The 23206-nt window shown below is 50.4% G+C and overlaps 31 non-coding genes and 5 pseudogenes across 31 annotated transcripts; 24 read left to right on the top strand and 12 right to left on the bottom strand.

Annotated features, from left to right (window-relative positions):
* Window positions 1-314: 314 nt before the first annotated feature.
* LOC134970899 (U1 spliceosomal RNA) lies at window positions 315-477 on the bottom strand. Its single transcript, XR_010190124.1, has one exon. It is a non-coding gene; the product is annotated as a U1 spliceosomal RNA (small nuclear RNA).
* Window positions 478-629: 152 nt separating this feature from the next.
* On the bottom strand, window positions 630-793 carry LOC134970560 (U1 spliceosomal RNA). Its single transcript, XR_010189859.1, has one exon. It is a non-coding gene; the product is annotated as a U1 spliceosomal RNA (small nuclear RNA).
* A 689-nt stretch (window positions 794-1482) lies between these two features.
* Window positions 1483-1628, bottom strand: LOC134970973 (U1 spliceosomal RNA; annotated as a pseudogene).
* Window positions 1629-1780: 152 nt separating this feature from the next.
* LOC134970537 (U1 spliceosomal RNA) lies at window positions 1781-1944 on the bottom strand. Its single transcript, XR_010189841.1, has one exon. It is a non-coding gene; the product is annotated as a U1 spliceosomal RNA (small nuclear RNA).
* Window positions 1945-2615: 671 nt separating this feature from the next.
* On the bottom strand, window positions 2616-2778 carry LOC134970758 (U1 spliceosomal RNA). The gene has a single exon (XR_010190022.1). It is a non-coding gene; the product is annotated as a U1 spliceosomal RNA (small nuclear RNA).
* Window positions 2779-2930: 152 nt separating this feature from the next.
* Window positions 2931-3094, bottom strand: LOC134970665 (U1 spliceosomal RNA). The gene has a single exon (XR_010189948.1). It is a non-coding gene; the product is annotated as a U1 spliceosomal RNA (small nuclear RNA).
* Window positions 3095-3790: 696 nt separating this feature from the next.
* LOC134971017 (U1 spliceosomal RNA) lies at window positions 3791-3932 on the bottom strand (annotated as a pseudogene).
* A 152-nt stretch (window positions 3933-4084) lies between these two features.
* Window positions 4085-4248, bottom strand: LOC134970648 (U1 spliceosomal RNA). Its single transcript, XR_010189932.1, has one exon. It is a non-coding gene; the product is annotated as a U1 spliceosomal RNA (small nuclear RNA).
* Window positions 4249-4920: 672 nt separating this feature from the next.
* On the bottom strand, window positions 4921-5083 carry LOC134971014 (U1 spliceosomal RNA). The gene has a single exon (XR_010190184.1). It is a non-coding gene; the product is annotated as a U1 spliceosomal RNA (small nuclear RNA).
* Window positions 5084-5235: 152 nt separating this feature from the next.
* LOC134970631 (U1 spliceosomal RNA) lies at window positions 5236-5399 on the bottom strand. The gene has a single exon (XR_010189919.1). It is a non-coding gene; the product is annotated as a U1 spliceosomal RNA (small nuclear RNA).
* A 671-nt stretch (window positions 5400-6070) lies between these two features.
* LOC134970972 (U1 spliceosomal RNA) lies at window positions 6071-6233 on the bottom strand. The gene has a single exon (XR_010190159.1). It is a non-coding gene; the product is annotated as a U1 spliceosomal RNA (small nuclear RNA).
* Window positions 6234-6385: 152 nt separating this feature from the next.
* Window positions 6386-6549, bottom strand: LOC134970543 (U1 spliceosomal RNA). Its single transcript, XR_010189847.1, has one exon. It is a non-coding gene; the product is annotated as a U1 spliceosomal RNA (small nuclear RNA).
* Window positions 6550-9438: 2889 nt separating this feature from the next.
* Window positions 9439-9603, top strand: LOC134970474 (U1 spliceosomal RNA). The gene has a single exon (XR_010189789.1). It is a non-coding gene; the product is annotated as a U1 spliceosomal RNA (small nuclear RNA).
* Window positions 9604-10297: 694 nt separating this feature from the next.
* LOC134970751 (U1 spliceosomal RNA) lies at window positions 10298-10461 on the top strand. Its single transcript, XR_010190017.1, has one exon. It is a non-coding gene; the product is annotated as a U1 spliceosomal RNA (small nuclear RNA).
* A 152-nt stretch (window positions 10462-10613) lies between these two features.
* Window positions 10614-10776, top strand: LOC134970825 (U1 spliceosomal RNA). The gene has a single exon (XR_010190076.1). It is a non-coding gene; the product is annotated as a U1 spliceosomal RNA (small nuclear RNA).
* Window positions 10777-11447: 671 nt separating this feature from the next.
* LOC134970662 (U1 spliceosomal RNA) lies at window positions 11448-11611 on the top strand. The gene has a single exon (XR_010189945.1). It is a non-coding gene; the product is annotated as a U1 spliceosomal RNA (small nuclear RNA).
* Window positions 11612-11763: 152 nt separating this feature from the next.
* On the top strand, window positions 11764-11899 carry LOC134970950 (U1 spliceosomal RNA; annotated as a pseudogene).
* A 698-nt stretch (window positions 11900-12597) lies between these two features.
* LOC134970588 (U1 spliceosomal RNA) lies at window positions 12598-12761 on the top strand. Its single transcript, XR_010189883.1, has one exon. It is a non-coding gene; the product is annotated as a U1 spliceosomal RNA (small nuclear RNA).
* Window positions 12762-12913: 152 nt separating this feature from the next.
* Window positions 12914-13076, top strand: LOC134970932 (U1 spliceosomal RNA). Its single transcript, XR_010190150.1, has one exon. It is a non-coding gene; the product is annotated as a U1 spliceosomal RNA (small nuclear RNA).
* Window positions 13077-13746: 670 nt separating this feature from the next.
* Window positions 13747-13910, top strand: LOC134970709 (U1 spliceosomal RNA). Its single transcript, XR_010189983.1, has one exon. It is a non-coding gene; the product is annotated as a U1 spliceosomal RNA (small nuclear RNA).
* A 152-nt stretch (window positions 13911-14062) lies between these two features.
* Window positions 14063-14225, top strand: LOC134970971 (U1 spliceosomal RNA). The gene has a single exon (XR_010190158.1). It is a non-coding gene; the product is annotated as a U1 spliceosomal RNA (small nuclear RNA).
* A 671-nt stretch (window positions 14226-14896) lies between these two features.
* Window positions 14897-15060, top strand: LOC134970671 (U1 spliceosomal RNA). Its single transcript, XR_010189952.1, has one exon. It is a non-coding gene; the product is annotated as a U1 spliceosomal RNA (small nuclear RNA).
* A 152-nt stretch (window positions 15061-15212) lies between these two features.
* LOC134971002 (U1 spliceosomal RNA) lies at window positions 15213-15375 on the top strand. The gene has a single exon (XR_010190176.1). It is a non-coding gene; the product is annotated as a U1 spliceosomal RNA (small nuclear RNA).
* A 670-nt stretch (window positions 15376-16045) lies between these two features.
* On the top strand, window positions 16046-16209 carry LOC134970712 (U1 spliceosomal RNA). Its single transcript, XR_010189985.1, has one exon. It is a non-coding gene; the product is annotated as a U1 spliceosomal RNA (small nuclear RNA).
* A 152-nt stretch (window positions 16210-16361) lies between these two features.
* On the top strand, window positions 16362-16524 carry LOC134970907 (U1 spliceosomal RNA). The gene has a single exon (XR_010190129.1). It is a non-coding gene; the product is annotated as a U1 spliceosomal RNA (small nuclear RNA).
* Window positions 16525-17195: 671 nt separating this feature from the next.
* On the top strand, window positions 17196-17359 carry LOC134970481 (U1 spliceosomal RNA). Its single transcript, XR_010189795.1, has one exon. It is a non-coding gene; the product is annotated as a U1 spliceosomal RNA (small nuclear RNA).
* Window positions 17360-17511: 152 nt separating this feature from the next.
* Window positions 17512-17674, top strand: LOC134970793 (U1 spliceosomal RNA). The gene has a single exon (XR_010190051.1). It is a non-coding gene; the product is annotated as a U1 spliceosomal RNA (small nuclear RNA).
* A 671-nt stretch (window positions 17675-18345) lies between these two features.
* LOC134970626 (U1 spliceosomal RNA) lies at window positions 18346-18509 on the top strand. Its single transcript, XR_010189914.1, has one exon. It is a non-coding gene; the product is annotated as a U1 spliceosomal RNA (small nuclear RNA).
* Window positions 18510-18661: 152 nt separating this feature from the next.
* LOC134970951 (U1 spliceosomal RNA) lies at window positions 18662-18824 on the top strand. Its single transcript, XR_010190154.1, has one exon. It is a non-coding gene; the product is annotated as a U1 spliceosomal RNA (small nuclear RNA).
* Window positions 18825-19495: 671 nt separating this feature from the next.
* On the top strand, window positions 19496-19659 carry LOC134970480 (U1 spliceosomal RNA). The gene has a single exon (XR_010189794.1). It is a non-coding gene; the product is annotated as a U1 spliceosomal RNA (small nuclear RNA).
* A 152-nt stretch (window positions 19660-19811) lies between these two features.
* Window positions 19812-19953, top strand: LOC134970984 (U1 spliceosomal RNA; annotated as a pseudogene).
* Window positions 19954-20663: 710 nt separating this feature from the next.
* Window positions 20664-20827, top strand: LOC134970704 (U1 spliceosomal RNA). Its single transcript, XR_010189979.1, has one exon. It is a non-coding gene; the product is annotated as a U1 spliceosomal RNA (small nuclear RNA).
* Window positions 20828-20979: 152 nt separating this feature from the next.
* On the top strand, window positions 20980-21115 carry LOC134970861 (U1 spliceosomal RNA; annotated as a pseudogene).
* Window positions 21116-21813: 698 nt separating this feature from the next.
* LOC134970686 (U1 spliceosomal RNA) lies at window positions 21814-21977 on the top strand. The gene has a single exon (XR_010189965.1). It is a non-coding gene; the product is annotated as a U1 spliceosomal RNA (small nuclear RNA).
* Window positions 21978-22129: 152 nt separating this feature from the next.
* LOC134970930 (U1 spliceosomal RNA) lies at window positions 22130-22292 on the top strand. The gene has a single exon (XR_010190148.1). It is a non-coding gene; the product is annotated as a U1 spliceosomal RNA (small nuclear RNA).
* A 671-nt stretch (window positions 22293-22963) lies between these two features.
* LOC134970646 (U1 spliceosomal RNA) lies at window positions 22964-23127 on the top strand. Its single transcript, XR_010189930.1, has one exon. It is a non-coding gene; the product is annotated as a U1 spliceosomal RNA (small nuclear RNA).
* The last annotated feature ends 79 nt before the right edge of the window (window positions 23128-23206 follow it).

Below are 23206 nucleotides of genomic sequence, written 5' to 3'. Positions count from 1 at the left end.
CTTAGTTCGCATTAAACACCCCCACCCTCCTTCGGTGTGGGGCTCATGTTGGCAATGCCCCAGCCCCTGAAGCATTCAAGCTGATTTCTTGCAGCAGCTGGGCACTGTAACAGCTCCAGAGCTGCTCTGTGAGGCAAGTAAAAGGGTGTGGGCCCTGCAGCACTACCTGTAGTTTGCATTGTGTGTTGGAAGGCACAAAGTAAGCAGACGGGAGAAGTCAGGATAGTGCGCAAGGGCATAGAAGGGAGCGGCTCAAGAAAAGAGAAGTGGAAACAGACAGCAAACTAGGCTGGAGAGAGACCTGAGACAAAGAGATCTGAATTATACGAGAGCCGACCAGGGGAAACACAAATTATGCAGTCAAGTTTCCCACATTTGGGGAAATCACAGGGGCAGCACACCCAGAGTGCAATGGGTGAGCCTTGCCCTGGGAGAAGCACCTACATGATCATAGTATCTCACCTGGCAGGTAAGTAGGAGTTGGGCTAGAGCTGCGAAGGGTCGCTGCTCGGGTACCCCCCTGTCAAGTGAAGGAGATCCAACTGAGGCAGCAGAAGGGAACTCTCAAAAGAGGAAAAAGGCTAGAGGAAGATCTGAGACAAAGAAATCTGATTTTTACCAGAGTTGACCAGAAGAAAGCACAAACACAGTCCCCCACTACCACAAATAATGCAGTTGAGTTTCCCACATTTGGGGAAATCACAGGGGTCAGCATACCCAGAATGCAATGAATGAACCTCACCCTGGGAGAACAATCTTCATGACCATGGTATCTCCTATGCAAAATAAGTATGATTTGGGATAGGGCTGGGGAGGGCCGCTGCTCAGGCACATCTCTGTCAAGTAAAGGAGATTCAACTGAGGCAGCACAAGGGAACTCTCATCTGGGGACAACAACTGCAGGGAGAACACATATTTTCAGATGAACATGGGAGGGCAGAAGGCTGCCTAATACTGAAGCACCCCCAAACAACAAACCAAATGCAACAACTAGTACAAGCATTCCTGGGGGAAGGCCTGCAGCAGATTGATTTGCATATGGTAATGCCATCCAAGCAGTGGGTCAAAGTTGGCTTCAACCCTCGTCTGCATATGAAAAGAGAAAAGGGGCGTGGCAGGGCATGGCGGCCTTTTGCGGCGCTTGGATGACCCCTAGTTCGCATTAAACACCTCCACCCTCCTTCGGTGTGGGGCTCATGTTGGCTATGCCCCAGCCCCTGAAGCATTCAAGCTGATTTCTTGCAGCAGCTGGGCACTGTAACAGCTCCAGAGCTGCTCTGTAAGGCAAGTAAAAGGGTGTGGGCCCTGCAGCACTACCTGTAGTTTGCATTGTGCATTGGAAGGCACAAAGTAAGCAGACGGGAGAAGTCAGGATAGTGCGCAAGGGCATAGAAGGGAGCGGCTCAAGAAAAGAGAAGTGGAAACAGACAGCAAACTAGGCTGGAGAGAGACTTGAGACAAAGAGATCTGAATTATATGAGAGCCGACCAGGCGAAACACAAATTATGCAGTCAAGTTTCCCACATTTGGGGAAATCAAAGGGGCAGCACACCCAGAGTGCAATGGGTGAGCCTTGCCCTGGGAAAAGCACCTACATGATCATAATATCTCACCTGGCAGGTAAGTAGGAGTTGGGCTAGAGCTGGGGAGGGTCGCTGCTCGGGCACCCCCCTGTCAAGTGAAGGAGATCCAACTGAGGCAGCACAAGGGAACTCTCAAAAGAAGAACAAGGCTAGAGGAAGATCTGAGACAAAGAAATCTGACTTTTACCAGAGCTGACCAGAGGAAAGCACAAACACAGTCCCCCACTACCACAAATAATGCAGTTGAGTTTCCCACATTTGGGGAAATCACAGGGGTCAGCATACCCAGAATGCAATGAATGAACCTCACCCTGGGAGAACAATCTTCATGACCATGGTAACTCCTATGCAAAATAAGTATGATTTGGGATAGGGCTGGGGAGGGCCGCTGCTCAGGCATATCTCTGTCAAGTAAAGGAGATTCAACTGAGGCAGCACAAGGGAACTCTCATCTGGGGACAACAACTGCAGGGAGAACACATATTTTCAAATGAACATGGGAGGGCAGAAGGCTGCCTAATACTGAAGCACCCCCAAACAACAAACCAAATGCAACAACTAGTACAAGCATTCCTGGGGGAAGGTCTGCAGAAGACGGATTTGCATACAGTGATGTCATCCAAGCAGTGGGCCAAAGTTGGCTGGAACCCTCATCTGCATATGAAAAGAGAAAAGGGGTATGCAGGGCATGGCGGCCTTTTGCGGCGCTTGGATGACCCTTAGTTCGCATTAAACACCCCCACCCTCCTTCGGTGTGGGGCTCATGTTGGCTATGCCCCAGCCCCTGAAGCATTCAAGCTGATTTCTTGCAGCAGCTGGGCACTGTAACAGCTCCAGAGCTGCTCTGTAAGGCAACTAAAAGGGTGTGGGCCCTGCAGCACTACCTGTAGTTCGCATTGTGCGTTGGAAGGCACAAAGTAAGCAGACGGGAGAAGTCAGGATAGTGCGCAAGGGCATAGAAGGGAGCGGCTCAAGAAAAGAGAAGTGGAAACAGACAGCAAACTAGGCTGGAGAGAGACCTGAGACAAAGAGATCTGAATTATACGAGAGCCGACCAGAGGAAACACAAATTATGCAGTCAAGTGTCCCACATTTGGGGAAATCGCAGGAGCAGCACACCCAGAGTGCAATGGGTGAGCCTTGCCCTGGGAGAAGCACCTTCCTGATCATAGTATCTCACCTGGCAGGTAAGTATGAGATGGGCTAGAGCTGGGGAGGGTCGCTGCTCGGGCACCCCCCTGTCAAGTGAAGGAGATCCAACTGAGGCAGCACAAGGGAACTCTCGAAAGAAGAACAAGGCTAGAGGAAGATCTGAGACAAAGAAATCTGACTTTTACCAGAGCTGACCAGAGGAAAGCACAAACACAGTCCTCCACTACCACAAATAATGCAGTCGAATTTCCCACATTTGGGGAAATCATAGGGGTCAGCATACCCAGAATGCAATGAATGAACCTCACCCTGGGAGATCAATCTTCATGACCATGGTATCTCCTATGCAAAATAAGTATGATTTGGGATAGGGCTGGGGAGGGCCGCTGCTCAGGCACATCTCTGTCAAGTAAAGGAGATTCAACTGAGGCAGCACAAGGGAACTCTCATCTGGGGACAACAACTGCAGGGAGAACACATATTTTCAGATGAACATGGGAGGGCAGAAGGCTGCCTAATATTGAAGCACCCCCAAACAACAAACCAAATGCAACAACTAGTACAAGCATTCCTGGGGGAAGGTCTGCAGAAGACGGATTTGCATACGGTGATGTCATCCAAGCAGTTGGCCAAAAATTGGCTGGAACCCTCATCTACATATGAAAAGAGAAAAGGGGTATGCAGGGCATGGCGGCCTTTTGCGGCGCTTGGATGACCCCTAGTTCGCATTAAACACCCCCACCCTACATCGGTGTGGGGCTCATGTTGGCCATGCCCCAGCCCCTGAAGCATTCAAGCTGATTTCTTGCAGCAGCTGGGCACTGTAACAGCTCCAGAGCTGCTCTGTAAGGCAAGTAAAAAGGTGTGGGCCCTGCAGCACTACCTGTAGTTTGCATTGTGCATTGGAAGGCACAAAGTAAGCAGACGGGAGGAGAAGTCAGGATAGTGCACAAGGGTATAGAAGGGAGGGGCTCAAGAAAAAAGAAGTGGAAACAGACAGCAAACTAGGCTGGAGAGAGACCTGAGACAAAGAGATCTGAATTATATGAGAGCCGACCAGGGGAAACACAAATTATGCAGTCAAGTTTCCCACATTTGCGGAAATCGCAGGAGCAGCACACCAAGAGTGCAATGGGTGAGCCTTGCCCTGGGAGAAGCAACTTCATGATCATAGTATCTCACCTGGCAGGTAAGTAGGAGTTGGGCTAGAGCTGGGGAGGGTCGCTGCTCGGGCACCCCCCTGTCAAGTGAAGGAAATCCAACTGAGGAAGCACAAGGGAACTCTCGAAAGAAGAACAAGGCTAGAGGAAGATCTGAGACAAAGAAATCTGACTTTTACCAGAGCTGACCAGAGGAAAGCACAAACACAGTCCTCCACTACCACAAATAATGCAGTCGAGTTTCCCACATTTGGGGAAATCATAGGGGTCAGCATACCCAGAATGCAATGAATGAACCTCACCCTGGGAGATCAATCTTCATGACCATGGTATCTCCTATGCAAAATAAGTATGATTTGGGATAGGGCTGGGGAGGGCCGATGCTCAGGCACATCTCTGTCAAGTAAAGGAGATTCAACTGAGGCAGCACAAGGGAACTCTCATCTGGGGACAACAACTGCAGGGAGAACACATATTTTCAGATGAACATGGGAGGGCAGAAGGCTGCCTAATACTGAAGCACCCCCAAACAACAAACCAAATGCAACAACTAGTGCAAGCATTCCTGGGGGAAGGCCTGCAGCAGATGGATTTGCATATGGTGATGTCATCCAAGCAGTGAGTCAAAGTTGGCTTCAACCCTCGTCTGCATATGAAAAGAGAAAAGGGGGCGTGCAGGGCATGGCGGCCTTTTGCGGCGCTTGGATGACCCCTAGTTCGCATTAAACACCTCCACCCTCCTTCGGTGTGGGGCTCATGTTTGCTATGCCCCAGCCCCTGAAGCATTCAAGCTGATTTCTTGCAGCAGCTGGGCACTGTAACAGCTCCAGAGCTGCTCTGTAAGGCAAATAAAAGGGTGTGGGCCCTGCAGCACTACCTGTAGTTTGCATTGTGCGTTGGAAGGCACAAATTAAGCAGACGGGAGAAGTCATGATAGTGCGCAAGGGCATAGAAGGGAGCAGCTCAGGAAAAGAGAAGTGGAAACAGACAGCAAACTAGGCTGGAGAGAGACCTGAGTCAAAGAGATCTGAATTATACGAGAGCCGACCAGGGGAAACACAAATTATGCAGTCAAGTTTCCCACATTTGGAGAAATCGCAGGAGCAGCACACCCAGAGTGAAATGGGTGAGCCTTGCTCTGGGAGAAGCACCTTCATGATCATAGTATCTCACCTAGCAGGTAAGTAGGAGTTGGGCTAGAGCTGGGGAGGGTCGCTGCTCGGGCACCCCCCTGTCAAGTGAAGGAGATACAACTGAGGCAGCACAAGGAAACTCTCGAAAGAAGAACAAGGCTAGAGGAAGATCTGAGACAAAGAAATCTGACTTTTACCAGAGCTGACCAGAGGAAAGAACAAACACAGTCCCCCACTACCACAAATAATGCAGTCGAGTTTCCCACATTTGGGGAAATCACAGGGGTTAGCATACCCAGAATGCAATGAATGAACCTCACCCTGGGAGAACAATCTTCATGACCATGGTATCTCCTATGCAAAATAAGTATGATTTGGGATAGGGCTGGGGAGGGCCGCTGCTCAGGCACATCTCTGTCAAGTAAAGGAGATTCAACTGAGGCAGCACAAGGGAACTCTCATCTGGGGACAACAACTGCAGGGAGAACACATATTTTCAGATGAACATGGGAGGGCAGAAGGCTGCCTAATACTGAAGCACCCCCAAACAACAAACCAAATGCAACAACTAGTGCAAGCATTCCTGGGGGAAGGCCTGCAGCAGATGGATTTGCATATGGTGATGTCATCCAAGCAGTGGGTCAAAGTTGGCTTAAACCCTCGTCTGCATATGAAAAGAGAAAAGGGGCGTGCAGGGCATGGCGGCCTTTTGCGGCGCTTGGATGACCCCTAGTTCACATTAAACACCTCCACCCTCCTTCGGTGTGGGGCTCATGTTGGCTATGCCCCAGCCCCTGAAGCATTCAAGCTGATTTCTTGCAGAAGCTGGGCTCTGTAACAGCTCCAGAGCTGCTCTGTAAGGCAAATAAAAGGTTGTGGGACCTGCAGCACTACCTGTAGTTCGCATTGTGCGTTGGAAGGCACAAAGTAAGCAGACGGGAGAAGTCAGGATTGTGCGCAAGGGCATAAAAGGGAACGGCTCAAGAAAAGAGAAGTGGAAACAGACAGCAAACTAGGCTGGAGAGAGACCTGATGCAAAGAGATCTGAATTATACGAGAGCCGACCAGAGGAAACACAAATTATGCAGTCAAGTGTCCCACATTTTGGGAAATCACAGGAGCAGCACACCCAGAGTGCAATGGGTGAGCCTTGCCCTGGGAGAAGCAACTTCATGATCATAGTATCTCACCTGGCAGGTAAGTAGGAGTTGGGCTAGAGCTGGGGAGGGTCGCTGCTCGGGCACCCCCCTGTCAAGTGAAGGAAATCCAACTGAGGCAGCACAAAGGAACTCTCGAAAGAAGAACAAGGCTAGAGGAAAATCTGAGACAAAGAAATCTGACTTTTACCAGAGCTGACCAGAGGAAAGCACAAACACAGTCCCCCACTACCACAAATAATGCAGTCGAGTTTCCCACATTTGGGGAAATCACAGGGGTCAGCATACCCAGAATGCAATGAATGAACCTCACCCTGGGAGAACAATCTTCATGACCATGGTATCTCCTATGCAAATTAAGTATGATTTGGGATCAGTGGCGTAACTAGAAATTTTTCTCCCCCAAGCCAAAAAATTCTTTGGCGCTCCCCACAATTGGCACTATTAAAGGGATAAATGTGCGCGCGCCGCAAAATAGGGTGTGTGGCTTCGTTGGGATGGGCGTGGCTTTACTGTTCCAGTGGGACCTGTTGGACAAGTGGTCCGGATCCCACCTACACACGCACCGGAGGATAATCCTGTCTTCCAAGACCAGAATCTCACTCCATTGGCGGCTGCACAGTTCTCACCTCCTAGAGGGGCGAAGGTTCGGGATCCAGGACTGGATCCTAGGGACCATGGATGCAACCCTCCGAGGCTGGGGAGCAGTCACACAGGGGGAAAACGTCCAAGGAAGATGGTCAAGTCGGGAAAGTTGTCTCCACATAAATGTTCTGGAGTTAAGGGCCATTTAATAACTGCAGACACAGTACGCACTGGGACGGGTGCCCAGCATCCTCTACGGACTAAGAGAAAAGGATTTACCGGTAGGTATTAAAATCCTATTTTCTCTAACGTCCTAGAGGATGCTGGGGACTCCGTAAGGACCATGGGGATAGACGGGCTCCGCAGGAGACATGGGCACTTTAAGAAAGACTTTAGTTCTGGGTGTGCACTGGCTCCTCCCTCTATGCCCCTCCTCCATACCTCAGTTTGATACTGTGCCCAGTGGAGACTGGGTGCTTTTCAGGAGCTCTCCTGAGCTTTCTGACAGAAAGTATTTTGTTAGGTTTATAATTTTCAGGGAGCACTGCTGGCAACAGACTCCCTGCATCGAGGGACTGAGGGGGGAGAAGCAGCCCTACTCTCCGAGTTGCAAGGTCCTGCTTCTTAAGCTACTGGACACCATTAGCTCCAAAGGGATTAGCTCCAAAGGGATTGGTACGCAGGATCTCACCCTCGCCGTCCGTCCCCCTCGCAGAGCCGGAAGATAGAAGCCCGGTGAGTATGAGAAGAAAAGAAGACTTCAGAGGCGGTAGAGGACTTCATGATCTTCATTGAGGTAACGCACAGCACTGCAGCTGTGCGCCATTGCTCCCATACACCTCACATACTCCGGTCAATGTAAGGGTGCAGGGCGCAGGGGGGGCGCCCTGGGCTGCAATATAAACCTCTTTTTGGCAAAAATATAACATATATACAGCTGGGCACTGTATATATGTATGAGCCCCCACCAATTGTACAGTTTAAACGGGACAGAAGCCCGCCGCCGAAGGGGCGGGGCTTCTCCCTCAGCACTCACCAGCGCCATTTTTTCTCCACAGCACCGCTGAGAGGAAGCTCCCCGGACTCTCCCCTGCTTATACCACGGTAGACAAGAGGGTTGAAAAGAGAGGGGGGGGGGGCACATAATTCGGCGCAAATTACATACAGCAGCGCTACTGTGCAAACATTAAGTTACTGTGCTATTCCTGGGTTATATAGCGCTGGGGTATGTGCTGGCATACTCTCTCTCTGTCTCTCCAAAGGGCCTTGTGGGGGAAATGTCTTCAGTAAAAGTATTCCCTGTGTGTGTGGTGTGTCGGTACGCGTGTGTCGACATGTCTGAGGAAGAAGGCTATATTAGAGAGGAGCGGGAGCAAATGAACGTGGTGTCTCCGCCGACACCTGATTGGATGGATATGTGGAATGTTTTAAATGCTAGTGTAAACTCATTGCACAAAAGATTAGACAAGGCTGAAGCTTTGCGACAGTCAGGGTCTCAACCCATGCCTGATCCTATGTCGCAGGGACTGTCAGGGTCTCATAAGCGCCCACTATCCAGATTGTTGACACAGATACCGACACGGATTCTGACTCCAGTGTCGATTACGATGATGCAAAGTTACAGCCAAAATTGGCAAAATACATTTGATATATGATTATGGCAATAAAAAATGTTTTGCACATCACAGAGGAGCCCCCTATCCCTGACAAGAGGGTACATATGTACAAGGTAAAGAAGCCTGAGGTAACCTTTCCCCCCTCACACGAGCTGAACGAGTTATGTGAAAAAGCTTGGGAATCCCCTGCAGATTTCCAAAAGGATTCTTATGGCGTATCCTTTCCCATCAACGGATAGGTTACGATGGGAATCCTCCCCTTGGGTGGACAAAGCATTAACACGCTTATCCAAGAAGGTAGCCCTCCCGTCCCAGGATACGGCTTCCCTCAAAGAGTCTGCTGACCGCAAACTGGAGATTACCCTGAAGTCCATTTATACACATTCAGGTACCTTACTCAGACCGGCAATTGCGTCGGCCTGGGTGTGTAGTGCTGTAGCGGCATGGACGGATACCCTAGATAAGGCTACTATTTTATTGCCCCTGGGGCATATAAGAGATGCTGTCCTATATATGTGTGTATGCAAACTACAGGTGGTGCTGCAGGGCTCACACCCTTTTACTTGTCTTGTAGAGCAACTCTGGAGCTGTTACTGGGTCCAGCTGCTGCAAGAAATCAGCTTGAATGCTTCAGGGGCTTGGGCATGGCCAACATGAGCCCCACACTGATGGGGGTGTATAAAGTGATCTAGGGGTCATCCAAGCGCAACCCCACAAAGGCCGCCATGCCCTGCGTGACCATTTTCTCTTTTCATATGCAGACGAGGGTTGCAGCCAACTATGCCCATTGCTTGGATGACATCACCATATGCGAATCCATCTGCTGCAGGCCTTCCCCCAGGAATGCTTGCACTAGTTGTTGCATTTGGTTTGTTGTTTGGGGGGTGCTTCAGTATTAGGCAGCCTTCTGCCCTCCCACATTCGTCTGAAAATGTGTTCTCCCTGCAGTTGTTGTCCCCAGATGAGAGTTCCCTTGTGCTGCCTCAGTTGAATCTCCTTTACTTGACGGAGGTGTGCCTGAGCAGCGGCCCTCCCCAGCCCTATCTCAAATCATACTTATTTTGCATAGGTGATACCATGGTCATGAAGATTGTTTTCCCAGGGTGAGGTTCATTCATTGCATTCTGGGTATGCTGACCTCTGTGATTTCCCCAAATGTGGGAAACTCGACTGCATAATTTGTGGTAGGGGGGGGACTGCATTTGTGCTTTCCCCTGGTTGGCTCTGGTATAATACAGATCTCTTTGTCTCAGGTCTCTCTCCAGCCTAGTTTGCTGTCTGTTTCCACTTCTCTTTTCTTGAGCCGCTCCCTTCTATGCCCTTGCACACTATCCTGACTTCTCCTGTCTGCTTACTTTGTGCCTTCCAATGCACAATGCAAACTACAGGTAGTGCTGCAGGGCCCACACCCTTTTACTTGCCTTACAGAGCAGCTCTGGAGCTGTTACAGTGCCCAGCTGCTGCAAGAAATCAGCTTGAATGCTTCAGGGGCTGGGGCATAGCCAACATGAGCCCCACACCGAAGGAGGGTGGAGGTGTTTAATGCGAACTAGGGGTCATCCAAGCGCCGCAAAAGGCCGCCATGCCCTGCACGCCCCTTTTCTCTTTTCATATGCAGACGAGGGTTGAAGCCAACTTTGACCCACTGCTTGGATGGCATTATCATATGCAAATCCATCTGCTGCAGGCCTTCCCCCAGGAATGCTTGCACTAGTTGTTGCATTTGGTTTGTTGTTTGGGGGTGCTTCAGTATTAGGCAGCCTTCTGCCCTCCCATGTTCATCTGAAAATATGTGTTCTCCCTGCAGTTGTTGTCCCCAGATGAGAGTTCCCTTGTGCTGCCTCAGTTGAATCTCCTTTACTTGACAGAGATGTGCCTGAGCAGCGGCCCTCCCCAGCCCTATCCCAAATCATACTTATTTTGCATAGGAGATACCATGGTCATGAAGATTGTTCTCCCAGGGTGAGGTTCATTCATTGCATTCTCGGTATGCTGACGCCTGTGATTTCCCCAAATGTGGGAAACTCGACAGCATTATTTGTGGTAGTGGGGGACTGTGTTTGTGCTTTCTTCTGGTCAGCTCTGGTATAAGTCAGATTTATTTGTCTCAGATCTTCCTCTAGCCTTGTGCTTCTTTCGAGAGTTCCCTTGTGCTTCCTCAGTTGGATCTCCTTCACTTGACAGGGGGGTGCCCGAGCAGCGACCCTCCCCAGCTCTAGCCCCACTCCTACTTACCTGCCAGGTGAGATACTATGATCAGGAAGGTGCTTCTCCCAGGGCAAGGCTCACCCATTGCACTCTGGGTGTGCTGCTCCTGCGATTTCCCCAAATGTGGGACACTTGACTGCATAATTTGTGTTTCCTCTGGTCGGCTCTCGTATAATTCAGATCTCTTTGTCTCAGGTCTTTCTCCAGCCTAGTTTGCTGTCTGTTTCCACTTCTCTTTTCTTGAGCCGCTCCCTTCTATGCCCTTGCGCACTATCCTGACTTCTCCCGTCTGCTTACTTTGTGCCTTCCAACGCACAATGCAAACTACAGGTAGTGCTGCAGGGCCCACACCCTTTTACTTGCCTCACAGAGCAGCTCTGGAGCTGTTACAGTGCCCAGCTGCTGCAAGAAATCAGCTTGAATGCTTCAGGGGCTGGGGCATAGCCAACATGAGCCCCACACCGAAGGAGGGTGGAAATGTTTAATGCGAATTAGGGGTCATCCAAGCGCCACAAAAGGCCGCCATGCCCTGCACATCCCTTTTTTCTTTTCATATGCAGACGAGGGTTGAAGCCAACTTTGACCCACTGCTTGGATGACATCACCATATGCAAATCCATCTGCTGTAGGCCTTCCCCCAGGAATGCTTGCACTAGTTGTTGCATTTGGTTTGTTGTTTGGGGGTGCTTCAGTATTAGGCAGCCTTCTGCCCTCCCATGTTCATCTGAAAATATGTGTTCTCCCTGCAGTTGTTGTCCCCAGATGAGAGTTCCCTTGTGCTGCCTCAGTTGAATCTCCTTTACTTGACAGAGATGTGCCTGAGCAGCGGCCCTCCCCAGCCCTATCCCAAATCATACTTATTTTGCATAGGAGATACCATGGTCATGAAGATTGTTCTCCCAGGGTGAGGTTCATTCATTGCATTCTGGGTATGTTGACCCCTGTGATTTCCCCAAATGTGGGAAACTCGACTGCATTATTTGTGGTAGTGGGGGACTGTGTTTGTGCTTTTCTCTGGTCAGCTCTGGTAAAAGTCAGATTTCTTTGTCTCAGATCTTCCTCTAGCCTTGTTCCTCTTTCGAGAGTTCCCTTGTGCTGCCTCAGTTGGATCTCCTTCACTTGACAGGGGGGTGCCCGAGCAGCGACCCTCCCCAGCTCTAGCCCAACTCCTACTTACCTGCCAGGTGAGATACTATGATCATGTAGGTGCTTCTCCCAGGGCAAGGCTCACCCATTGCACTCTGGGTGTGCTGCCCCTGTGATTTCCCCAAATGTGGGAAACTTGACTGCATAATTTGTGTTTCCCCTCGTCGGCTCTCGTATAATTCAGATCTCTTTGTCTCAGGTCTCTCTCCAGCCTAGTTTGCTGTCTGTTTCCACTTCTCTTTTCTTGAGCCGCTCCCTTCTATGCCCTTGCGCACTATCCTGACTTCTCCCGTCTGCTTACTTTGTGCCTTCCAACGCACAATGCGAACTACAGGTAGTGCTGCAGGGCCAACACCCTTTTACTTGCCTTACAGAGCAGCTCTGGAGCTGTTACAGTGCCCAGCTGCTGCAAGAAATCAGCTTGAATGCTTCAGGGGCTGGGGCATAGCCAACATGAGCCCCACACCGAAGGAGGGTGGAGATGTTTAATGCGAATTAGGGGTCATCCAAGTGCCACAAAAGGCCGCCATGCCCTGCACATCCCTTTTTTCTTTTCATATGCAGACGAGGGTTGACGCCAACTTTGACCCACTGCTTGGATGACATCACCATATGCAAATCCATCTGCTGTAGGCCTTCCCCCAGGAATGCTTGCACTAGTTGTTGCATTTGGTTTGTTGTTTGGGGGTGCTTCAGTATTAGGCAGCCTTCTGCCCTCCCATGTTCATCTGAAAATATGTGTTCTCCCTGCAGTTGTTGTCCCCAGATGAGAGTTCCCTTGTGCTGCCTCAGTTGAATCTCCTTTACTTGACAGAGATGTGCCTGAGCAGCGGCCCTCCCCAGCCCTATCCCAAATCATACTTATTTTGCATAGGAGATACCATGGTCATGAAGATTGTTCTCCCAGGGTGAGGTTCATTCATTGCATTCTGGGTATGCTGACCCCTGTGGTTTCCCCAAATGTGGGAAACTCGACTGCATTATTTGTGGTAGAGGGGGACTGTGTTTGTGCTTTCCTCTGGTCAGCTTTGGTAAAAGTCAGATTTCTTTGTCTCAGATCTTCCTCTAGCATTGTTCCTCTTTTGAGAGTTCCCTTGTGCTGCCTCAGTTGGATCTCCTTCACTTGACAGGGGGGTGCCCGAGCAGCGACCCTCCCCAGCTCTAGCCCAACTCCTACTTACCTGCCAGGTGAGATACTATGATCATGTAGGTGCTTCTCCCAGGGCAAGGCTCACCCATTGCACTCTGGGTGTGCTGCCCCTGTGATTTCCCCAAATGTGGGACACTTGACTGCATAATTTGTGGTTCCCCTGGTCGGCTCTCGTATAATTCAGATCTCTTTGTCTCAGGTCTCTCTCCAGCCTAGTTTGCTGTCTGTTTCCACTTCTCTTTTCTTGAGCCGCTCCCTTCTATGCCCTTGCGCACTATCCTGACTTCTCCCGTCTGCTTACTTTGTGCCTTCCAATGCACAATGCAAACTACAGGTAGTGCTGCAGGGCCCACACCCTTTTACTTGTCTTACAGAGCAGCTCTGGAGCTGTTACAGTGCCCAGCTGCTGCAAGAAATCAGCTTGAATGCTTCAGGGGCTGGGGCATAGCCAACATGAGCCCACACCAAAGGAGGGTGGAGGTGTTTAATGCGAACTAGGGGTCACCCAAGCGCCGCAAAAGGCCGCCATGCCCTGCACGCCCCTTTTCTCTTTTCATATGCAGACGAGGGTTGAAGCCAACTTTGACCCACTGCTTGGATGGCATTACCATATGCAAATCAATCTGCTGCAGGCCTTCCCCCAGGAATGCTTGCACTAGTTGTTGCATTTGGTTTGTTGTTTGGGGGTGCTTCAGTATTAGGCAGCCTTCTGCCCTCCCATGTTCATCTGAAAATATGTGTTCTCCCTGCAGTTGTTGTCCCCAGATGAGAGTTCCCTTGTGCTGCCTCAGTTGAATCTCCTTTACTTGACAGAGATGTGCCTGAGCAGCGGCCCTCCCCAGCCCTATCCCAAATCATACTTATTTTGCATAGGAGATACCATGGTCATGAAGATTGTTCTCCCAGGGTGAGGTTCATTCATTGCATTCTGGGTATGCTGACCCCTGTGATTTCCCCAAATGTGGAAAACTCGACTGCATTATTTGTGGTAGTGGGGGACTCTGTTTGTGCTTTCTTCTGGTCAACTCTGGTAAAAGTCAGATTTCTTTGTCTCAGATCTTCCTCTAGCCTTGTTCCTCTTTCGAGAGTTCACTTGTGCTGCCTCAGTTGGATCTCCTTCACTTGACAGGGGGGTACCCGAGCAGCGACCCTCCCCAGCTCTAGCCCAACTCCTACTTACCTGCCAGGTGAGATACTATGATCATGTAGGTGCTTTTCCCAGGGCAAGGCTCACCCATTGCACTCTGGGTGTGCTGCCCCTGTGATTTACCCAAATGTGGAAAATTTGACTGCATAATTTGTGTTTCCCCTGGTCGGCTCTCGTATAATTCAGATCTCTTTGTCTCAGGTCTCTCTCCAGCCTAGTTTGCTGTCTGTTTCCACTTCTCCTTTCTTGAGCCGCTCCCTTCTATGCCCTTGCGCACTATCCTGACTTCTCCCGTCTGCTTACTTTGTGCCTTCCAACGCACAATGCGAACTACAGGTAGTGCTGCAGGGCCCACACCCTTTTACTTGCCTTACAGAGCAGCTCTGGAGCTGTTACAGTGCCCAGCTGCTGGAACAAATCAGCTTGAATGCTTAAGGGGCTGGGGCATAGCCAACATGAGCCCCACACCGAAGGAGGGTGGAGGTGTTTAATGCGAACTAGGGGTCATCCAAGCGCCGCAAAAGGCCGCCATGCCCTGCACGCCCCTTTTCTCTTTTCATATGCAGACGAGGGTTGAAGCCAACTTTGACCCACTGCTTGGATGACATCACCATATGCAAATCCATCTGCTGCAGGCCTTCCCCCAGGAATGCTTGCACTGGTTGTTGCATTTGGTTTGTTGTTTGGGGGTGCTTCAGTATTAGGCAGCCTTCTGCCCTCCCATGTTCATCTGAAAATATGTGTTCTCCCTGCAGTTGTTGTCCCCAGATGAGAGTTCCCTTGTGCTGCCTCAGTTGAATCTCCTTTACTTGACAGAGATGTGCCTGAGCAGCGGCCCTCCCCAGCCCTATCCCAAATCATACTTATTTTGCATAGGAGATACCATGGTCATGAAGATTGTTCTCCCAGAGTGAGGTTCATTCATTGCATTCTGGGTATGCTGACCCCTGTGATTTCCCCAAATGTGGGAAACTCGACTGCATTATTTGTGGTAGAGGGGGACTGTGTTTGTGCTTTCCTCTGGTCAGCTTTGGTAAAAGTCAGATTTCTTTGTCTCAGATCTTCCTCTAGCATTGTTCCTCTTTTGAGAGTTCCCTTGTGCTGCCTCAGTTGGATCTCCTTCACTTGACAGGGGGGTGCCCGAGCAGCGACCCTCCCCAGCTCTAGCCCAACTCCTACTTACCTGCCAGGTGAGATACTCTGATCATGTAGGTGCTTCTCCCAGGGCAAGGCTCACCCATTGCACTCTGGGTGTGCTGCCCCTGTGATTTCCCCAAATGTGGGACACTTGACTGCATAATTTGTGGTTCCCCTGGTCGGCTCTCGTATAATTCAGATCTCTTTGTCTCAGGTCTCTCTCCAGCCTAATTTGCTGTCTGTTTCCACTTCTCTTTTCTTGAGCCGCTCCCTTCTATGCCCTTGCGCACTATCCTGACTTCTCCCGTCTGCTTACTTTGTGCCTTCCAATGCACAATGCAAACTACAGGTAGTGCTGCAGGGCCCACACCCTTTTACTTGTCTTACAGAGCAGCTCTGGAGCTGTTACAGTGCCCAGCTGCTGCAAGAAATCAGCTTGAATGCTTCAGGGGCTGGGGCATAGCCAACATGAGCCCACACCAAAGGAGGGTGGAGGTGTTTAATGCGAACTAGGGGTCACCCAAGCGCCGCAAAAGGCCGCCATGCCCTGCACGCCCCTTTTCTCTTTTCATATGCAGACGAGGGTTGAAGCCAACTTTGACCCACTGCTTGGATGGCATTACCATATGCAAATCAATCTGCTGCAGGCCTTCCCCCAGGAATGCTTGCACTAGTTGTTGCATTTGGTTTGTTGTTTGGGGGTGCTTCAGTATTAGGCAGCCTTCTGCCCTCCCATGTTCATCTGAAAATATGTGTTCTCCCTGCAGTTGTTGTCCCCAGATGAGAGTTCCCTTGTGCTGCCTCAGTTGAATCTCCTTTACTTGACAGAGATGTGCCTGAGCAGCGGCCCTCCCCAGCCCTATCCCAAATCATACTTATTTTGCATAGGAGATACCATGGTCATGAAGATTGTTCTCCCAGGGTGAGGTTCATTCATTGCATTCTGGGTATGCTGACCCCTGTGATTTCCCCAAATGTGGGAAACTCGACTGCATTATTTGTGGTAGTGGGGGACTCTGTTTGTGCTTTCTTCTGGTCAACTCTGGTAAAAGTCAGATTTCTTTGTCTCAGATCTTCCTCTAGCTTTGTTCCTCTTTCGAGAGTTCACTTGTGCTGCCTCAGTTGGATCTCCTTCACTTGACAGGGGGGTACCCGAGCAGCGACCCTCCCCAGCTCTAGCCCAACTCCTACTTACCTGCCAGGTGAGATACTATGATCATGTAGGTGCTTCTCCCAGGGCAAGGCTCACCCATTGCACTCTGGGTGTGCTGCCCCTGTGATTTCCCCAAATGTGGAAAATTTGACTGCATAATTTGTGTTTCCCCTGGTCGGCTCTCGTATAATTCAGATCTCTTTGTCTCAGGTCTCTCTCCAGCCTAGTTTGCTGTCTGTTTCCACTTCTCTTTTCTTGAGCCGCTCCCTTCTATGCCCTTGCGCACTATCCTGACTTCTCCCGTCTGCTTACTTTGTGCCTTCCAACGCACAATGCGAACTACAGGTAGTGCTGCAGGGCCCACACCCTTTTACTTGCCTTACAGAGCAGCTCTGGAGCTGTTACAGTGCCCAGCTACTGCAAGAAATCAGCTTGAATGCTTAAGGGGCTGGGGCATAGCCAACATGAGCCCCACACCGAAGGAGGGTGGAGGTGCTTAATGCGAACTAGGGGTCATCCAAGCGCCGCAAAAGGCCGCCATGCCCTGCACGCCCCTTTTCTCTTTTCATATGCAGACGAGGGTTGAAGCCAACTTTGACCCACTGCTTGGATGACATCACCATATGCAAATCCATCTGCTGCAGGCCTTCCCCCAGGAATGCTTGCACTGGTTGTTGCATTTGGTTTGTTGTTTGGGGGTGCTTCAGTATTAGGCAGCCTTCTGCCCTCCCATGTTCATCTGAAAATATGTGTTCTCCCTGCAGTTGTTGTCCCCAGATGAGAGTTCCCTTGTGCTGCCTCAGTTGAATCTCCTTTACTTGACAGAGATGTGCCTGAGCAGCGGCCCTCCCCAGCTCTATCCCAAATCATACTTATTTTGCATAGGAGATACCATGGTCATGAAGATTGTTCTCCCAGGGTGAGGTTCATTCATTGCATTCTGGGTATGCTGACCCCTATGATTTCCCCAAATGTGGGAAACTCGACTGCATAATTTGTGGTAGTGGGGGACTGTGTTTGTGCTTTCCTCTGGTCAGCTCTGGTAAAAGTCAGATTTCTTTGTCTCAGATCTTCCTCTAGCCTTGTTCTTTTTTCTAGAGTACCCTTGCGCTGCCTCAGTTGGATCTCCTTCACTTGACAGGGGGGTACCCGAGCAGCAACCCTCCCCAGCTCTAGCCCAACTCCTACTTACCTGCCAGGTGAGATACTATGATCATGAAGGTGCTTCTCCCAGGGCAAGGCTCACCCATTGCACTCTGGGTGTGCTGCTCCTGCGATTTCCCCAAATGTGGGAAACTTGACTGCATAATTTGTGTTTCCCCTGGTCGGCTCTCGTATAATTCAGATCTCTTTGTCTCAGGTCTCTCTCCAGCCTAGTTTGCTGTCTGTTTCCACTTCTCTTTTCTTGAGCCGCTCCCTTCTATGCCCTTGCGCACTATCCTGACTTCTCCCGTCTGCTTACTTTGTGCTTTCCAAAGCACAATGCGAACTACAGGTAGTACTGCAGGGCCCACACCCTTTTACTTGCCTTACAGAGCAGCTCTGGGGCTGTTACAGTGCCCAGCTGCTGCAAGAAATCAGCTTGAATGCTTCATGGGCTGGGGCATAGCCAACATGAGCCCCACACCGAAGGAGGGTGGAGGTGTTTAATGCGAACTAGGGGTCATCCAAGCGCCGCAAAAGGCCGCCATGCCCTGCACGCCCCTTTTCTCTTTTCATATGCAGACGAGGGTTGAAGCCAACTTTGACCCACTGCTTGGATGGCATTACCATATGCAAATCAATCTGCTGCAGGCCTTCCCCCAGGAATGCTTGCACTAGTTGTTGCATTTGGTTTGTTGTTTGGGGGTGCTTCAGTATTAGGCAGCCTTCTGCCCTCCCATGTTCATCTGAAAATATGTGTTCTCCCTGCAGTTGTTGTCCCCAGATGAGAGTTCCCTTGTGCTGCCTCAGTTGAATCTCCTTTACTTGACAGAGATGTGCCTGAGCAGCGGCCCTCCCCAGCCCTATCCCAAATCATACTTATTTTGCATAGGAGATACCATGGTCATGAAGATTGTTCTCCCAGGGTGAGGTTCATTCATTGCATTCTGGGTATGCTGACCCCTGTGATTTCCCCAAATGTGGGAAACTCGACTGCATTATTTGTGGTAGTGGGGGACTGTGTTTGTGCTTTCTTCTGGTCAACTCTGGTAAAAGTCAGATTTCTTTGTCTCAGATCTTCCTCTAGCCTTGTTCCTCTTTCGAGAGTTCACTTGTGCTGCCTCAGTTGGATCTCCTTCACTTGACAGGGGGGTACCCGAGCAGCGACCCTCCCCAGCTCTAGCCCAACTCCTACTTACCTGCCAGGTGAGATACTATGATCATGTTGGTGCTTCTCCCAGGGCAAGGCTCACCCATTGCACTCTGGGTGTGCTGCCCCTGTGATTTCCCCAAATGTGGAAAACTTGACTGCATAATTTGTGTTTCCCCTGGTCGGCTCTCGTATAATTCAGATCTCTTTGTCTCAGGTCTCTCTCCAGCCTAGTTTGCTGTCTGTTTCCACTTCTCTTTTCTTGAGCCGCTCCCTTCTATGCCCTTGCGCACTATCCTGACTTCTCCCGTCTGCTTACTTTGTGCTTTCCAACGCACAATGCGAACTACAGGTAGTGCTGCAGGGCCCACACCCTTTTACTTGCCTTGCAGAGCAGCTCTGGAGCTGTTACAGTGCCCAGCTGCTGAAAGAAATCAGCTTGAATGCTTAAGGGGCTGGGGCATAGCCAACATGAGCCCCACACCGAAGGAGGGTGGAGGTGTTTAATGCGAACTAGGGGTCATCCAAGCGCCGCAAAAGGCCGCCATGCCCTGCACGCCCCTTTTCTCTTTTCATATGCAGACGAGGGTTGAAGCCAACTTTGACCCACTGCTTGGATGACATCACCATATGCAAATCCATCTGCTGCAGGCCTTCCCCAAGGAAGGCTTGCACTGGTTGTTGCATTTGGTTTGTTGTTTGGGGGTGCTTCAGTATTAGGCAGCCTTCTGCCCTCCCATGTTCATCTGAAAATATGTGTTCTCCCTGCAGTTGTTGTCCCCAGATGAGAGTTCCCTTGTGCTGCCTCAGTTGAATCTCCTTTACTTGACAGAGATGTGCCTGAGCAGCGGCCCTCCCCAGCTCTATCCCAAATCATACTTATTTTGCATAGGAGATACCATGGTCATGAAGATTGTTCTCCCAGGGTGAGGTTCATTCATTGCATTCTGGGTATGCTGACCCCTATGATTTCCCCAAATGTGGGAAACTCGACTGCATAATTTGTGGTAGTGGGGGACTGTGTTTGTGCTTTCCTCTGGTCAGCTCTGGTAAAAGTCAGATTTCTTTGTCTCAGATCTTCCTCTAGCCTTGTTCTTCTTTCGAGAGTTCCCTTGTGCTGCCTCAGTTGGATCTCCTTCACTTGACAGGGGGGTGCCAGAGCAGCGACCCTCCCCAGCTCTAGTCCAACTCCTACTTACCTGCCAGGTGAGATACTATGATCATGAAGGTGCTTCTCCCAGGGCAAGGCTCACCCATTGCACTCTGGGTGTGCTGCCCCTGTGATTTCCCCAAATGTAGGAAACTTGACTGCATAATTTGTGTTTCCCCTGGTCGGCTCTCATATAATTCAGATCTCTTTGTCTCAGGTCTCTCTTCAGCCTAGTTTGCTGTCTGTTTCCACTTCTCTTTTCTTGAGCCGCTCCCTTCTATGCCCTTGCGCACTATCCTGACTTCTCCCATCTGCTTACTTTGTGCCTTCCAACGCACAATGCGAACTACAGGTAGTGCTGCAGGGCCCACACCCTTTTACTTGCCTTACAGAGCAGCTCTGGAGCTGTTACAGTGCCCAGCTGCTGCAAGAAATCAGCTTGAATGCTTCAGGGGCTGGGGCATAGCCAACATGAGCCCCACACCGAAGGAGGGTGGAGGTGTTTAATGCGAACTAGGGGTCATCCAAGCGCCGCAAAAGGCCGCCATGCCCTGCACGCCCCTTTTCTCTTTTCATATGCAGATGAGGGTTGAAGCCAACTTTGACCAACTGCTTGGATGACATCACCATATGCAAATCCATCTGCTGCAGGCCTTCCCCCAGGAATGCTTGTACTAGTAGTTGCATTTGGTTTGTTGTTTGGGGGTGCTTCAGTATTAGGCAGCCTTCTGCCCTCCCATGTTCATCTGAAAATATGTGTTCTCCCTGCATTTGTTGTTCTCTCTGCAGTTGTTGTCCCCAGATGAGAGTTCCCTTGTGCTGCCTCAATTGAATCTCCTTTACTTGACAGAGATGTGCCTGAGCAACGGCCCTCCCCAGCCCTATCCCAAATCATACTTATTTTGCATAGGAGATACCATGGTCATGAAGATTGTTCTCCCAGGGTGAGGTTCATTCATTGCATTCTGGGTATGCTGACCCCTGTGATTTCCCCAAATGTGGGAAACTAGACTGCATTATTTGTGGTAGAGAGGGACTGTGTTTGTGCTTTCCTCTGGTCAGCTCTGGTAAAAGTCAGATTTCTTTGTCTCAGATCTTCCTCTAGCCTTGTTCCTTTTTCGAGAGTTCCCTTGTGCTGCCTCAGTTGGATCTCCTTCACTTGGCAGGGGGGTGCCCAAGCAGCGACCCTCCCCAGCTCTAGCCCAACTCCTACTTACCTGCCAGGTGAGATACTATGATCATGAAGGTGCTTCTCCCAGGGCAAGGCTCACCCATTGCACTCTGGGTGTGCTGCTCCTGCAATTTCCCCAAATGTGGGACACTTGACTGCATAATTTGTGTTTCCCCTTGTCGGCTCTCGTATAATTCAGATCTCTTTGTCTCTGGTCTCTCTCCAGCCTAGTTTGCTGTCTGTTTCCACTTCTCTTTTCTTGAGCCGCTCCCTTCTATGCCCTTGCGCACTATCCTGACTTCTCCCGTCTGCTTACTCTGTGCCTTCCAATGCACAATGCAAACTACAGGTAGTGCTGCAGGGCCCACACCCTTTTACTTGCCTTACAGAGCAGCTCTGGAGCTGTTACAGTGCCCAGCTGCTGCAAGAAATCAGCTTGAATGCTTCAGGGGCTGGGGCATAGCCAACATGAGCCCCACACCGAAGGAGGGTGGAGGTGTTTAATGCGAACTAGGGGTCATCCAAGCGCCGCAAAAGGCCGCCATGCCCTGCACGCCCCTTTTCTCTTTTCATATGCAGACGAGGGTTGAAGCCAACTTTGACCCACTGCTTGGATGGCATTACCATATGCAAATCAATCTGCTGCAGGCCTTCCCCCAGGAATGCTTGCACTAGTTGTTGCATTTGGTTTGTTGTTTGGGGGTGCTTCAGTATTAGGCAGCCTTCTGCCCTCCCATGTTCATCTGAAAATATGTGTTCTCCCTGCAGTTGTTGTCCCCAGATGAGAGTTCCCTTGTGCTGCCTCAGTTGAATCTCCTTTACTTGACAGAGATGTGCCTGAGCAGCGGCCCTCCCCAGCCCTATCCCAAATCATACTTATTTTGCATAGGAGATACCATGGTCATGAAGATTGTTCTCCCAGGGTGAGGTTCATTCATTGCATTCTGGGTATGCTGACCCCTGTGATTTCCCCAAATGTGGGAAACTAGACTGCATTATTTGTGGTAGTGGGGGACTGTGTTTGTGCTTTCCTCTGGTCAGCTCTGGTAAAAGTCAGATTTCTTTGTCTCAGATCTTCCTCTAGCCTTGTTCTTCTTTCGAGAGTTCCCTTGTGCTGCCTCAGTTGGATCTCCTTCACTTGGCAGGGGGGTGCACGAGCAGCGACCCTCCCCAGCTCTAGCCCAACTCCTACTTACCTGCCAGGTGAGATACTATGATCATGTAGGTGCTTCTCCCAGGGCAAGGCTCACCCATTGCACTCTGGGTGTGCTGCCCCTGTGATTTCCCCAAATGTGGGAAACTTGACTGCATAATTTGTGTTTCCCCTGGTCGTCTCTCGTATAATTCAGATCTCTTTGTCTCAGGTCTTTCTCCAGCCTAGTTTGCTGTCTGTTTCCACTTCTCTTTTCTTGAGCCGCTCCCTTCTATGCCCTTGCGCACTATCCTGACCTCTCCCGTCTGCTTACTTTGTGCCTTCCAACGCACAATGCATACTACAGGTAGTGCTGCAGGGCCCACACCCTTTTACATGCTTTACAGAGCAACTCTGGAGCTGTTACAGTGCCCAGCTGCTGCAAGAAATCATCTTGAATGCTTCAGGGGCTGGGGCATAGCCAACATGAGCCCCACACCGAAGGAGGGTGGAGGTGTTTAATGCGAATTAGGGGTCATCCAAGCGCCACAAAAGGACGCCATGCCCTGCACATCCCTTTTTTCTTTTCATATGCAGACGAGGGTTGAAGCCAACTTTGACCCACTGCTTGGATCACATCACCATATGCAAATCCATCTGCTGCAGGCCTTCCCCCAGGAATGCTTGCACTAGTTGTTGCATTTGGTTTGTTGTTTGGGGGTGCTTCAGTATTAGGCAGCCTTCTGCCCTCCCATGTTCATCTGAAAATATGTGTTCTCCCTGCAGTTGTTGTCCCCAGATGAGAGTTCCCTTGTGCTGCCTCAGTTGAATCTCCTTTACTTGACAGAGATGTGCCTGAGCAGCGACCCTCCCCAGCCCTATCCCAAATCATACTTATTTTGCATAGGAGATACCATGGTCATGAAGATTGTTCTCCCAGGGTGACGTTCATTCATTGCATTCTGGGTATGCTGACCCCTGTGATTTCCCCAAATGTGGGAAACTCGACTGCATTATTTGTGGTAGTGGGGGACTGTGTTTGTGCTTTCCTCTGGTCAGCTCTGGTAAAAGTCAGATTTCTTTGTCTCAGATCTTCCTCTAGCCTTGTTCCTCTTTCGAGAGTTCCCTTGTGC

The sequence above is a fragment of the Pseudophryne corroboree genome, chromosome 11 (genome assembly GCF_028390025.1).
Source record: "Pseudophryne corroboree isolate aPseCor3 chromosome 11, aPseCor3.hap2, whole genome shotgun sequence".
Lineage (NCBI taxonomy): Eukaryota > Metazoa > Chordata > Amphibia > Anura > Myobatrachidae > Pseudophryne > Pseudophryne corroboree.
This window is presented reverse-complemented; position numbering and strand designations above follow the sequence as displayed.